The sequence below is a fragment of the Vipera ursinii genome (genome assembly GCF_947247035.1).
Source record: "Vipera ursinii genome assembly, chromosome: 8".
NCBI lineage: Eukaryota > Metazoa > Chordata > Lepidosauria > Squamata > Viperidae > Vipera > Vipera ursinii.
Genome location: NC_139519.1, coordinates 15,309,468 through 15,324,491, shown reverse-complemented (window position 1 = coordinate 15,324,491; position 15,024 = coordinate 15,309,468). Strand labels below are relative to the sequence as shown.

The following is a 15,024-nucleotide window of genomic DNA, read 5'->3' as shown; positions in this document are numbered from 1 at the left end:
TAACTCTGAGGTTCCCAGACACCAGTTCATAGAATTAAGCATAATTTCTCTGGCCCAACCCCCACCCTCTTATGTAAACAATTTCACTTTGTTATGGGAACTGTCTGCTTCTTCTCTGCGGGTTCTTTGGCACAGGAATGAAGACGAGGTAACTGAGTACAGGGAAACTCATAGTTTATTTCGTGTAGAAACTGTGCTGGCGAATGGCTGCAACTAGCTGCAATATATAGTCTAGCCCCTAGGCGGCAGCCGATAGGTTTGAAACAAGCATTGCCACCTAGGGATAGCCAATTATAGCGCTGGAGACTTGTAGTCTGGGTTGCTGGAGAGTCGTTAGCTGCTCCAGCAACCCACGTGGTATTACTGTGAAACTAGTACATAACATCCCTCCCCTCTTAGATCAGACAATATTAACACAAGTTATTCTCAATGCAATTATCAAGATTCATTATCAAAACACACTAAAAATAAAAGTAATAGGAAAAAAAACAACCCATATAGGTTACAATGTTATTAAACAACGTCTGAATGAATAGGTTTCATGGATAGCAAATTTAGACAGTTACAACATAGCACTAATTTCTGTAGTATAGTGGCAAACAGCAATACAACAATATTATAGCTCTTTATTTTACAATGTAATCAGCGAGATATGAAGGAGGCTTGTGTGCCCTAGTGGAATGTCTTGGAGTTCCAATCACTTAGTGGTCTACCAGCTTACCCAGTGGGCTGGGTAGACTTGTGTCCCTTTGTGCTCCTGAGTCAAGGGGATTAGATGCTCTCTGGCTGGCCTCTCCAGGTTGGCCCACCCCAGAGTCAGACTGATCAGCAGAGTAGGCACAGCGGTTGCTGAAGTTTGGATGGCTTGCTCCTTCAGGGGATCCATGTTGCATTCCAGGACTCCCCACTTCTCCCTCTGGTTCCACCTCAGTTATGAAGGAAAAGTCCAGAGAGTCCATGTGAGGGCTGGGAGGGACTTATGACGCAGTCCTCACTTAGTGGCCATTCTGGAAACCGTTTCCTGAACTGATCAATGTGTCGCCTGACAACTCGCCCTCTCTCCAACCCCACTTCATAAGACAGGGGTTCGGATGCCTTGGTAATTTGACAAGGAACCCCCAGATTCTCATGACCATAGTTCCTGGCCCAAACCCAATTGCCCATGTGCAGCCCTCTTGGGGGTTTTGGTCGAGAGGCTTCTGCTGCCACTCTATCTGGATGCAACCTCTGGCTGTGGGCAGAGTTACAGTACTTTATGTTATTCCAGGGATGCCCAAACTTGGCAACTTTAAGACCTGTGAAAGTATTACAGAGGGTAGTGAGCACAGCAGAAGACATTGTGGGCTGTTCCCTGACACCACTGGATGACCTCGCCAGGGCTCGTTGCCTTGGAAGAGTGAGGAAAATTCTCAGGGATGACTCACACCCTGGACGGTATCTCTTTACTCTCCTACCATCCGGTAGGAGATATAGGAGTATAGCCAGCCGTACCAACAGGCTGAAAAATAGCTTTTATCCGTGGGCTGTTAGGCTTTTAAATGGGACATAATCTTATGCAGAATTGACTTGGGAGGCCGGTGTGTGGTGTAGTTGGTTCACATGGTGTGGTAGGATGGAGGGTTTGTTGTCACTGTGTGTTGGGGGGAGAGAGCACGGGGGGGGGGGAAGGCTCAGCTAATCTCAATGTACACATGTTGTACTTTGACAATAAAGTTTTATTACTATTATTCAGATCCCAGAATTCCTCAGCCAATCAGCCAGACAAGTCTTAAAGGTTGGGCACATCTGTGTTATTCCACACTGTTATGAGAATCCATCCTCTCCACAACCATCTGTTTCATTGTTTAAGAAGAACAACTCGTGTTCTTCAGTGAATGGAAGATTTGCAGAGGACCCAGACTTTCATAATGAGAAAGGGTGCTTGATAAATTGTATAATGAGAGATATTTTGCAATATTCAGATATTGCAAATGGATCCTCAGGAAGCTTAATTTAGTTTAACAGGAGAGCCAACTCCAAAACACAGATGCTGCAGTACAAAGACAGAGGAAAGTTAATCTGCTCTGGTCAAATCCTGAAAAAAATGATTCCTTAGGACTCCCATTGAGTTTTGGCTTGATGTACTCCTGATGAAAAAGTCTCCGTCTTCATCACCATCACCATCATTATCATTAAACTACCTGCTAGTTATTCTTCCGTTGTAGCGTGATGAAATGGAGGACATTTCTCCACTTTCTCCTTGGCCCATCGCTGAGAGTGTGGTTTATTGTTACCTGAGGGCAAGAACGGACGGTACCTTTTTCCTCCCACGCCCAGCCCACTGCAAATACATCCCATGCCAGTGTTTTTCAATTCAAAACTGCTGCTTTCTGGCATGAAGTGCCTTCAATCCTTTGTGGGCTGATGGTCTCCAGGCCTTTGATCTTGTCTGGCAGCAGCCACAACCTCTGATTGATTGCAGGGTCTGCACTCACTCTCTCCTTATTAGATGGTTCCTGTCCTGTGCAGCCATTTTATACTGCGACAGTCTCTGCTGGGTGACAACTGCTACTTTCTGTTATAGCAATTTTGCAGTTGATCCACCTATTAAATCAATGATGCTTACTGATGATGTATCCCCTTTCTGTTTCCGACCAAGATGGGTAAAGCATGCTCCCTATTGCCTCCTTGCCTATCCATAGTCCTGTAAAGATTTCTTCCCCTTTATGTCTCATCTCGTCTCCTCTCCTCTCCTCTCCTCTCCTCTCCTCTCCTCTCCTCTCCTCTCCTCTCCTCTCCTCTCCTCTCCTCTTCTCTTCTCTTGTCCTATCCTATCCCATCCCATCCCATCCCATCCCATCCCATCCCATCCCATCCCATCCCATCCTATCCCATCCCACCCCACCCCACCCCATCCCATCCCATTAATTTCCCCTGCTATAGACATCGCATGGACTTACAGAGGATTTCCTGTTCCTTTGATTATAGCATCATCAGAACAACAATTGTATCAAAAAGGGAGAGAAAGGATCAGTGTTAAAGGAAAAGATAACAGTGCAAAAAAGAGAGAAAACTCCCCAAGCCTTCCTAAAATATATGAATGAAAATCACAATACATTTGATAGAAGAAAATGTATTTCACACATTGCACATGCCGGAAGCTACTCTGTTGCTGTTATTTTAAACGCAGACTTCATTCCAAGGGTTGCAATACAGTGGAGCAATTAGGAAACACCTAGCTGGAAAGCGCCATACGTCCTTCCTCATAATCGGGATTGTAATCATTTAATCCAAGGAATAAGAATCAAAGAGATTCGTTGTTGAGTATTTATTATGAAGAAATGGTACATAAGAATTCTGGCAAGTGCCCTAGTTTCAGATGAGACACTTATAATGACATCCCTTAAACTCTCCTGAAGATGTTACCTAGCCTGGTAATGAAATGTTCAGAAACCAACCCACAAGAACGAACCTTCACCCTCATCCTTACATGTTTCATGGACCTATAATGAGACAATTTAGGGCAGCCAAACTTGCCAATCTCCATATTCTCTTTCAATGCAGAAAGCCTCTTGTGAAAGCTCCTTCTTGTTCCTTGTTATCAGAACTGCTGCACCTTTGCTTAGTAAGAGAAATAACTCCCACAGAGACTAATCATGTTAACCATATTTCATTTGTGTTAACTTTATAACAAATGAGAAGATACAGTACTTAATTCAGGTCCACCTCCTGCATTTTTCAGAGCGAGTTTTTCTTAATATCAAATAAAGTCCATTGAGGCACCCATTACATAAGCTTCACTTGCGTAATGGTGAATGACAACTTGGCAACTCTTCAGTGTTGGAAAAATAAACGAACCTGTGATAATATCATGCAGAAAAGAAGTGACAGAGCCTCATCCTTTCCAGATGAAGCCTTACTCAAGAGGAAGAATCCATGACTAACTCACAGATGTCTTCAGCTTTTATTTTATTCTAGTTTCGTGTTTGTGTGGGATCTCTAAGAAACACAAGAGTTGTGGTGCCCAGACTTGTGGCTACATCCTAAGACTTGATTGGTTCATTGCAAGCTGTTATTGGCGTGAGATGGAGAGAAGATAACAGGCAGGAAACCAACCAATGATAAAATTCCACGAAAACATGTCTCAATCAAGAATTCCTCAGCCGCTACAAAACGCACCATCTTCTGAGGAGATGACAGGAAATGAGCCTTCAGACCAAGGCAAAGAACGGAGGTACTGTTTCCTGATGTATCTTTGTAGACTTATTGTGACAAATTATTTTCTTCCAGGGCCAGATTACTGAGATAATATCTGGGTTTAGTCCTATTTGTAGCTGATTTCTTCTTGTATCTTGCTGGTGATACATGGAGCATTAAAACAGCCATTTATACCTGCGAGTTTGTTCTCCACGTTGAAGGATAATCTCACCAGGAAAGAAACAGGTGAGTTTTTATCCATGAAGGGATCTAATTTTTTAAATAAATCCCATTTCCCATTCCCTGAAGGCTGGTGTGAGCTTTATGGAAGAGAAAAATACTCAAGAAACTGTACAGCAGGGGTGTCAAACTCGTGTCACAACGTATTGTGACTTTTTTTCCCATTGCTGGCAATGGGCTGGGTGCAGTTTTGCTATGACGCATCTGGCCCGTGGGCTGGCAGTTTGACACCCCTGCTGTACAGTATTCCTTTCCATGTAAATTTTTTTTAAAAAAAATCAACTGTCTTTCCCCTTTCATCATGCAGTAACAGCACTTCAGGAGTCAGAATTTGATTGAAATTGAATTTTTTAAAATCTTTAAGTAAATGTATTAATTAAAATGTGTGCTTCAATTTTTTTGTAATTTTAATTTCATATTAAGATGTCTTTCAAAATACAACCTTTCTTTCTTCTGCCAATCTGCCTCTTAAGCGTGATCTCTCTCTGTGTGTTCTTTTCACCGGTCCTTGTAGCAAGAGATATTTAAGCATCAGAAATTGAGAATAATTGAACATGCTGATGAAGCCCTAGCCAGTCATACCAAATGGGAAAAAAAATGTTTTGGTCCCTTTTCCTGGAAAATACTTCTGGTTAACAGGCTTTTAAAACTGCATGCTGCACCTGTTGTGCTGGTATCTGAGCAAATAATAAGTGGAAGATTTAATAAATAAACAAATTAGGTGGGAAAAGTTTTGGCAAGTGGATGTTGTTCTATGTTGTCTCTGAGGCAATGTCCACATTTTGAGTGAAGATGACTTACAATGGAAAAGAACGCCTCCATTTTGGCTTGCTAGAGACACAAGCGTTCTGTACGTGATTAAAACTCCCAGTGCATGTAACTGAGTTTCTGCAAACTTTGCTGACTCATAGTGAAGAGGTGATTAAGCTGAAAAGCTTCTTGGATGAGAAGCAAAACATCTTCAAAGAAAAACAAGAAAGTCCAGTTGCCTCATTAGAAAGCATCTTTGGGGCAACTCTGACCTGGATGACTGGGAATCTCCATAGACAATAGACTAAGAAGTTAAGAAGTTGGAAGAATTTGTAATTTTTTTCTTTTTAATTAATTTTTGTCATTATGCTTTTAGATTGGTTACAATATACAATGGAACAATGAGATAAATATGTGGTTGAAAGGGTTGAAATTTACCTCATATTACAAACTTAAAGAGAATTTTTACAAAATCATGTTTAGTAGTAAAAAGGCGAGAAAAATTTGGAGGCAAATACATACACTAATCCAAAATTAGTAAAAGGTAATATACAATTGGAACCAGAGGCTTTTCTTTTGGGGGATTAGTGGATAGACAGCTAGGAAAAGAACTATGAAATTTTGTTGTTATGTGTGATAAGTGGTGTGAGATTATTCTATCTCAAAATTGGAGGATTTGGTACTAGCCACAATGGAGGAATGGTGGGTGGAAATGATACAATTTGCAGAGATGGCCAAACTGACCTCCTTGATTAAAAAAAGAAGTAATGTATATGTTTATTGAAGGGACGTGGTGGCTCAGTGGGTTAGGATGCTGAGCTTGTCGATCAGAAGGTCGGCAGTTTGGTGGGTCGAATCCCGAGTGCCGCGTAGCAGAGTGAGCTCCTGTTACTCGTCCCAGCTTCTGCCAACCTAGCAGTTCGAAAGCACGTAAAAATGCAAGTAGAAAAATAGGGACCACTACGGTGGGAAGGTAACAGCGTTCCGTGCGCCTTTGGCATCTAGTCATGCCAGCCACATGACCATGGAGACGTCCTCGGACAAGTGCTGGCTCTTCGGCTTTGAAACGGAGATGAGCACCGGCCCCTAGAGTTGGAAACGACTAGCACTTTTACCTTTACCTTTTATATGTTTATTGCTAATTAGAAACGCCTCATAAACTGATTGTATAAACAGATCTTATGGTTTTGGGCTCTGAGGATTAGAAAAAGTAGATAATAGAAAATGGAGAGCTTTTCTTTTTGTAATCATAGAGTAAGAGGTAATTTTGCAAAGAAAATTGGAAGCTACTTCTTTTAATTCTTTTAATTTTTTTCTTCTTTTTGTACTTTTTGTCTTTGTCTTTTTTCCTTTTTTCTCTTTAGTTTATATTAGTTCTTTGTTAATTTCAAAATCTTCTTTTCAAAACTCGTAATAAAAATTTATCTAAAACAATATGTTATGTTTTTACCTTGGTTGCCCAGGGTTCCACATGTTAAATGGGCAACTTGTTTAAAACTCAATCCATCCATCCAGTGTGTCATGTTTTGTAAATGTGATCACTTCAGAAAGCACAAATCCTCTTTAGAGACCTTCCCTTCTTTTCCAAATATCATAGTGAGAATTTTGTTTTCATTTCGTTTCATTTCATTTTTTTTCACTCATTCAATTTACTGCATATGCCACCCTCTCACTCTGCAAAGTGACTTTTTAAATTAACTATTTTAACACATTTTTAAAAAGTTAACAATAAAAAAAAATAAATTGTTATTTAGAGTATGTTTGATGTTTTCAGTTTTCATTTTGCCAAAAAGCAAGGCTAAAGGAATCCTTCCCCCCCCCCCCCCCGCCAAGCAGCTCTTTCCATGTCTACCTTTGTTAAGAACAAAACAGTGGCACAACCTGAAGATAAAGGAAACTTAAAGAAATTTACACAGTTTGAAAAGAGAAGAGACATGGTAAATAAATCACATAAAATATCATGGGAGAAGCAAATGGAAGATTTATTCAACGCATTCAAGCCACCAGGTGATTTTTTATTTCATTTCTCTTGTCCTTGAGATATTTCCAAACCATGACTACATCCTTAATCATTTAGTCAATACAGAAATGAAGTGTATTTTCCTGTTTTATGAGACATGCTTATTTATTTAATTTATCAAATATATTTCCCACCCATCTCGGGGTTCCGGTGACTCTGAGCTAAGGTTAGGGATTACAGAAGGTTGATGCTAAATTACTCCAAAAAATTCCTGTGCAGAACTGATGCCATATGATGCATGGATACATTCTGATATCAGATTAACCATCTATTTTTTCCCATTTGTAATCTTGACTGTAACTGAGTGATGGTTCATACAGTTCTTTGAAATCAGTTTTAAGCCATCTACTGTTAATGTACATTGCTTAAAATGGATTCGTTCATCTCTTTGTAAGGAAGCCAGTTCAAGGCATTAGATTTTACAGAGAAAGAGGCCAAACATAGCAATAGAGAAAGTGTGCATTCTTGCACATATTTGGGAATATCTTGTTGGAAGTTGGTTTATGAATACATAAATATTGGCATGGGTCCGGAATACCTCGGGGACCACCTGCTGCCGGCGTCAACCCCCCTCCGCCCTGTGCGTTCCCACAGAGAGGGCCTCCTCAGGGTGCCTCCGGTCAGAGAATGCCGGCTGGTGGCCCCCAGGGGGAGGGCCTTCTCTGTGGGCGCCCCGGCCTTATGGAATGAACTGCCGGTGGAGCTCCGGATGGCACCGGATCTCCGCTCCTTCCGGCGCGGGTTAAAGACCCACCTGTTTGAACAAGCTGGCCTGGCCTGATGGGGAGTTAATTTGGGTTTTTAAATATTTGTATATTTTACTGTTTTATCTTGGGCATTAATTTAATTCTATTTTAACTTTTGTAGTTTTGTACTTTTATTATCTGCCCTGTTCACCGCCCTGAGTCCCTAGGGAGAAGGGCGGTATAAAAATTTAATAAAAACTAAAAACTAATAAAAACTAAACTAAACTAAATATGTAGTTGTCCAAGGAATAAAGAGAAGGAGAGGAATGGAATCTATTTTTTTACTTCTTTTTAAAATTCCCCATTGTTTCTTTCTTCAACATCTCAAGATTCTTTATCTATATCTTAAGAAACAGTGCTGATCCCAAACTTTCAGTGACATTAGCAACTTTAAAGGTATTACATTCCAATATTTTCACTGGAATGTTCATTGGAATATTCAGCGTTTGGAACATTCTCTTTGCTTGTGTTTTATATGTTGATATGCATATGTGCATATTCCTGTAGATTCTTCAGTAGCTTCTACACAAAAGGTGAAACAACCCTGGCAGTTTAAATTTTGGGATATTAGCAATCAGTTTCTCAGTGTGGTGAACAACGAGCTGATAGCAAGTCCACAAAATTCAAATTCACCAGGTAACAATAAAATTTCTTATATTTTGCTGGAATATTTTAGTCCTAGTATTAGCCAAATTATTGACAGGACATCTTTGATGTTAGTAATTATTATAGTCACCAAGATTCAGACTGATCCATCCCAACAATGATGGAGCTATCAGGATTTGTTATCCAACAGTGAGTTAAAAAAACAACAGAAAACCATAGTTTAAAGACAACCTCTGAATGGTCCATTCTCTGTCAACAAAAGAAAACGAACAGATTTTTTTCAAAAAGCTTAAGGTTTTCATAAGTTTTCAGTATTACTTTCATTATGTTTGTAAATGTCTGGTGGTAGATTTATTGCTTTCATATAATTTAACTGCTCTCTAATTCCTATTTGTTGATGTTTTCTTGTGATCGGCCTTCCAGTCGATTGCAGTACACACACACACACACACACACACACACACACACACACACACACAGAGGGTGGGGCAAGAATTATCTGAACATTTCCACTAAGTCTACACTGATCTAAATAATTTGGAATTCCCAATGATTCTTTGTGTCATGTCCATCTTCTTCTACTCCACCTTAGTTACAATTATCTGCTATTTATTTTGGTAAAGCATATTATTAAACTTCAGTCAGTGTTTCTCAGTCAACATTTCCAAATCAATGAAACCATTTCGTTTTGCCACAAATGCATGACTCTGTTTCTTTCATATTATTTTCCCCCAGAGAGTTCTTTTGATGTAGTTCCTAATACCTCCTTAGATTCAAAAAGGAATCCAATCTTTATAGGTGCTAATAATCGTGTTCTGTCCTGTATAAAGTCTGGTGATGGACAGCTTCAATTAAAGCTCATGGTGAGTATTTCATTTGTACTCAATTCTTTTTCCTAGAAAAATAGCTGGTTCTCCTTTTTCACTAGGATTAGGATTGTGTCTACTCTGTGAAATAAGAGGACTCACAATCTGCTCGTAAATAAGCATGTGCCAGATTATAATAAATGCTACCTTTCTCCATCATTGTTTCCCCCTGACATAATTAGTGACGGGTTTTTTGTGTTTTACTTTTCACAAATAAATTAAATTGTAGTTCTGGACTTCTCAGTATGGAAAAGCAACGAGTACTGCTGAGTCTACTACATGTGTAATTAAAAGCTTCCCGTGGTTCCAAGTTCTAAATCAGAAACAGTGATACTCCTTAAGTGGGAAGAAGTCTTCTGCAAAGCCATTCTCCATTAATCTTGTAGCCACGATGTCATGTGGTATAATATACTTTGTTTTGCTAAAGAAGGCTTCCTTTTTTTAGGAGGAAAATATTATGAACTTATATAGAACACCAGAAAATTTCAAGAATTTCACTTTCTACAGCAAAAGTGATGGCAGGCCAGAGATTTGCACTTTTGAATCTGCAGAGTTCGCAGATTGGTTCGTAAGCACTTCATCAGAGTCAAACAAGCCTATTGGTTTAAGTCAAAAAGGAGGACCTGAAAACATCTTGTTTTATTTTACGAAGATATCTTAAATCAAATTTATAGATGGAGAAGATTTTGGTGCAGAAGAAGCAAAGGAAGAAGCTGGAGTCAAGAAAGGATCCAGCTTAGAATCATTATGCTCCGACAATTGATCCAAGTCCACCCCCTCTTGATTTCCATTTTGTCTAGCACCAATTTAATGCTGAATGTTAATTAATCAGATTCTTGTTAACTAATATTTTTCATCTTTGATCTAGGGATTTGTAAAAACTAGCACGCACAAAATATCCTTTGCAACCAATACCATTTTCCAGCTTGTGGGTGAGAATTTGCATTAACCAGTGAATTTTTGCATTTCTTTGGACTCACATTTTGTACATGGGGCTACTGCCATTTCTTAACGTATTTTAACGTATTAATAAAAATACGATTCACAAGTATGCTTGGTTCTTTATCTTGCTAATAATTTCCTGTTGGAGCGAACGATCCTCATTTAGTGTGGAGTTGATTCCCTAACACGTTTCACTCATGCCTGTACTGTTTGAGACATGGATGCCAGGACATGTGACAGCTGAAACCAATGCAGCAACAATGGGCTCTAACCAGAAAAGCAGGGATAAGAGGACGCAAATCCAGCACACCAAAGAGAGAAGGGGAACTCTCTAATCGGTGTTTCTCAACCTTGGCAACTTAAAGAAGGGTGGACTTTAACTCTCAGAATCACCCAGCCACCATAGCCAGCTGGGGGATTCTGGGAGTTATAGTTTATAGTTATAGTTTATTAAATTTTTATACCGCCCTTCTCCCGAAGGACTCAGGGCGGTGAACAGGGCATATAATAAAAATACAAAAATACAAAAGTTAAGAAAAAATTAAATTATTGCCCAAGTAAAACAGTAAAAAATATACAAATATTAAAACCCTACGTTAATTCCCCATCAGGCCAGGCCAGCTTGTTCAAATAAATGGGTCTTTAACCCGCGCCGGAAGGAGCGGAGATCCGGTGCCATCCGGAGCTCAACCGGCAGCTGATTCCATAAAGCCGGAGCGCCCACAGAGAAGGCCCTCCCCCTGGGGGCCACCAGCCGGCATTCTCTGACCGGAGGCACCCTGAGGAGGCCCTCTCTGTGGGAACGCACAGGGCGGAGGGGAGTCGACGCCGGCAGCAGGTGGTCCCCGAGGTATTCCGGACCCATGCCATGTAAGGACTTAAACACCATCACCAAGACCTTGAACCTCACCGATCTTCAAGTCACCAAGGTTCAAAAATGCTGCTCTAATTGAAAGGGATTAGGGTAATTTAGGCGTGGGAAGAGTAGCTAACAAAGATGTGGAAATGATAGAGTTCCACCTCTGCTCCTGTATACAGGTAGTCCTTGACTTACGACTACAAGTTAGCCGGGAATTTATGTTGCTTTATATTACTAAGTGAGGAATTTGTTAAGTGAGTTTTGCCCCCCATTTTACAACTTTTCCTGCCCTATTTGTGAAGCGAATCGCTGCAGTTGTTAAATTAGCAATACGGTTGTTAAGCGAATCTGGCTTCCCCATCGACTTTGCTTGTCAGAAGGTCACAAAAGGGAAATCACATGACCCCGGGACATTAAAACCGTCCTAAATGCGAGCCAGTTGTCAAGCATCCAAATGGAAATCAGGTGAAGCTACAACGTGAAGCTACAACGGACAGACGTGTGAAAAATGGTCCTAACTCACTTTTTTTCGGTGCCATTGTAACTTTGAATGGTCACTAAACAAACTGTTCTAAGTTGAGGACTACCTGTTCTGTGTTTGACCAGGAAGAGATGGTGGTTTCTTCTTTCTGACCTCCTTGACTGTACCTGAGGTTGGAGTTCTGGTTTGAGGAGAGTTGCTTAGCAGCAGCAACACAAATAAGTAGATATCTTATCTGATCGCTGATTATCTGAGTTTCTCAGATGGGTGTATGAGGAAAGAGAGAATAAAAAAAAAGTCCTGGGACTTCCAGAGCTAAAGGGAGGGATCTAACAAAAGCTAGCAACCTCAGAAGCAATGTAAGACCAGGCAAGTATAACCACATTCCACTCTGGAAAATGAATGGCTCTTAGTCAGTGATGACACAATGGAGGGAAGAAGAGATATAAGATTCGAAAATGTCTAGTTTAATGAAAAGAAGGACTACGGGTGACATGACAGCAGGGTTGCAATATCGAAGGGGCTGACACACACATACACACACACGGGATCAACCTATTGTCCAAAGCACCAGAAGGCAGGACAAGAAGCAACAGATGGAAACTAATCAAGGAGGGAAGCAACCTAGAACTAAGGAGAAAATTCCTGATAGTGAGAACAATTAATCAGTGGAAGGGCTTGCCTCCAGAAGTTGTGAATGCTCCATCACTGAAGGTTTTTAAGAAGAGACTGGACGATCATTTGTCTGAAATCAAATAGGGTCTATAAAGTTCCTTCCAACTCTTTTATTCTTTTATTCTGAACCTCAAGCCTAATCCCTCCTTCCTTCCTTCCCTCTCTCTCTGTGTTTTTGTAAGTATGTGTATGTATATGTATACATATCCATCTGTTTGTCTGCCTGCCTGCCTGCCTGCCTGCCTATCTGTCTGTCTGTCTGTCTGTCTATCTATCTATCTATCTATCTATCTATCTATCTATCTATCTATCTATCTATCTATCTATCTATCTATCTATCTATCTATCTATCTATCTTTTATCCATTATCTCTATCTCTCTATCTCTCTATCTCTCTGTCTGTCTATCTATCTATCTATCTATCTATCTATCTATCTATCTATCTATCTATCTATCTATCTATCTATCATTTATCCATCATCTCTATATCTGTCTGTCTGTCTGTCTGTCTGTCTGTCTGTCTGTCTGTCTGTCTGTCTGTCTGTCTATCTATCTTTCTATCTAGGCTTTGAATCTGTTCTTCAGATTCTGAGTTTGGGTCTGGGTGAAGTCTAATCAGATAACAAAGACAAGTGTTCACCTGTCATAGTAAAGCGATCTTGTTGGATTGGTTTTGATTTAGTGGGTTGTATGGATCTACTGACTGTAATTTGTAAATCATAGCTTATGATTTAACATATTGTGCAAACTGAGCCAAGTGTAATTTGTTTACAATCAACTATAGTTGCAACAACGAACAACAAGAAACATTTGATATGTAGCACTAATATAACCCTATACATCAGCTAAGTCCAGATGGTACTTGAATGTTTCTCTCCTTAAACTCTTTTTTGTGTGTGGAATGTATTGAGAAATAAATTGGTTTCTTTTTTAGAAATTAATTAGGGTTCAGCTAACACATTAACTCTCTGGAATGCATTTAAAACATCCATTAAGGGATCTTTTTATGCTTTCGACTTAGCATAAAAGAGACTTAGGGACTCCAATTTTATAAAGCTGGAACAGTTGGTTAAGACTGACTTTTGTTATATGTCAGAAATCCCGCAGAGAAATCTGGTGGAAGTATTTACAGCAGCAAAGTTTATATTGAGGATTTTACAGTCAGGACAGTTTAAATATCTTGGAAAAGTATTAACTTTTAATCAAAATATTAACCAAAAACACTGGGAATCAGGAAGGCAAACTGAGAATTTACTGGCCCACCATTCAAAGAAACAGAAATCATAAAACTATATATCTAGAATTCAGACTAATGATGGACACATTTACTGAAACAGAATCCATTAATCAAAGGTTTTATGATTTTTGTACTCAGTTTTGTCAATTAGAGATTTCCGTAACTAGACACACAATTTTAATTTCCTGGAACAGGAAATATAGTAGACTGCTTAAGAATAGAAAAAAAATATGGATACAAACAATGACATGACAAGAAATCACAGCGATACTGCAGTCAATAAAATCAAGCAAACTCTTTGAACTGGATGAATTTCCCATTAAATGTTTATAGAACTTCTATAGACTTACTGGCACCAATACTATTGGAGACCTATAATAAATCATTTAATCTCTTTATAGTTCCTTCATTGTTTCATAAGGCTTATATTACAGCAATGTTTCAGCCTTACGATCAGCCTTCAAAATGCAAGGTGTTTTTCTTGGCTTAATGGGAAAATTAAAATATTAAAAACAACAGGAAGTTATAGAAAGTAAATATCTTCTATAATACATTTATCCAAACCTGAAATCATAAAAAATAATAGCCAAACCACTGATAATCATTGTTCTTTCTTCTGTTCAGTCATGTGGCTTCTCAGAGACGGCCTGGATGAGTCCAAGGTCACCTAGCTGGCTTTGTGCTTAGGAAGGATGGCAGCTAATGGGCTTCTGCTTTCTAGCATGATGCCTTAACCTAGTTTTTTTCTCTCTACCTAGGCAACTTTAAAAAAATGTGGGTTTAAACTTTCAGAATTTCCATGCTAAGTTCCCACTGAATTCTATTCAATTTTTCATGCTGGCTGGGAAATTTTGAGAGTTGAAGTCCATGCATTTTAAAGTTGTCAAGGTTGAGAAACATTGCTTTAACTACCGTACCAAACTGGCTCTTATTATGAACATAGCTGCAGATAAATAGATATTTGAAATAGTATAAAACAACAAAGCTCACCTGTCTATTCAATTGAGGAATGATAAAAGCAATACGTCTTTTATTCCCAGCTTCATGCCAACTCACGATCTGCTAGAAATAAATAAATAAATAAATAAATAAATAAATAAATAAAGCCAACATAATAACCAGGGATTGTTAAATATGATAATAAGAAAAAAGGTTGTGGGGAGGAATGGTAAATTTATAATAGAAGTCAGAGCATTCTGGTTTTTGGATCTGTATTAATTTCTTTTTCTTTATAGCCAAGATTAAATAAATTGAGCTGCCCTTAAAGTTAACATATGCTCTTAATGTATCTCTCAATAAACTGATGGCAGATTTGGCCAAATAGAAGTCAGCAGCTTCTTCTTTTAAAATGAAGGAATTTGATAGTGGCAAAGATAACTCACTTACCAAGCTTACTAAAGCTTAGTCTGCTAACCCACAATGTGGT

General features: G+C 39.2%; 1 long non-coding RNA gene across 3 annotated transcripts; it reads left to right on the top strand.

The window, feature by feature from the left end:
• The first annotated feature begins 3,754 nt into the window (after positions 1–3,754).
• Positions 3,755–10,455, top strand: LOC310643798. 3 transcript variants are annotated; one of them, XR_014493162.1, is made up of 5 exons: positions 3,755–4,213; positions 4,302–7,173; positions 8,440–8,568; positions 9,274–9,401; positions 9,850–10,455. It is a non-coding gene; the product is annotated as an uncharacterized lncRNA (long non-coding RNA). The 3 variants fall into 3 exon arrangements; XR_014493163.1 differs by having other exon boundaries at positions 3,959–4,422; positions 6,941–7,173; XR_014493164.1 differs by having other exon boundaries at positions 3,960–4,422; positions 7,003–7,173.
• Positions 10,456–15,024: the final 4,569 nt, after the last annotated feature.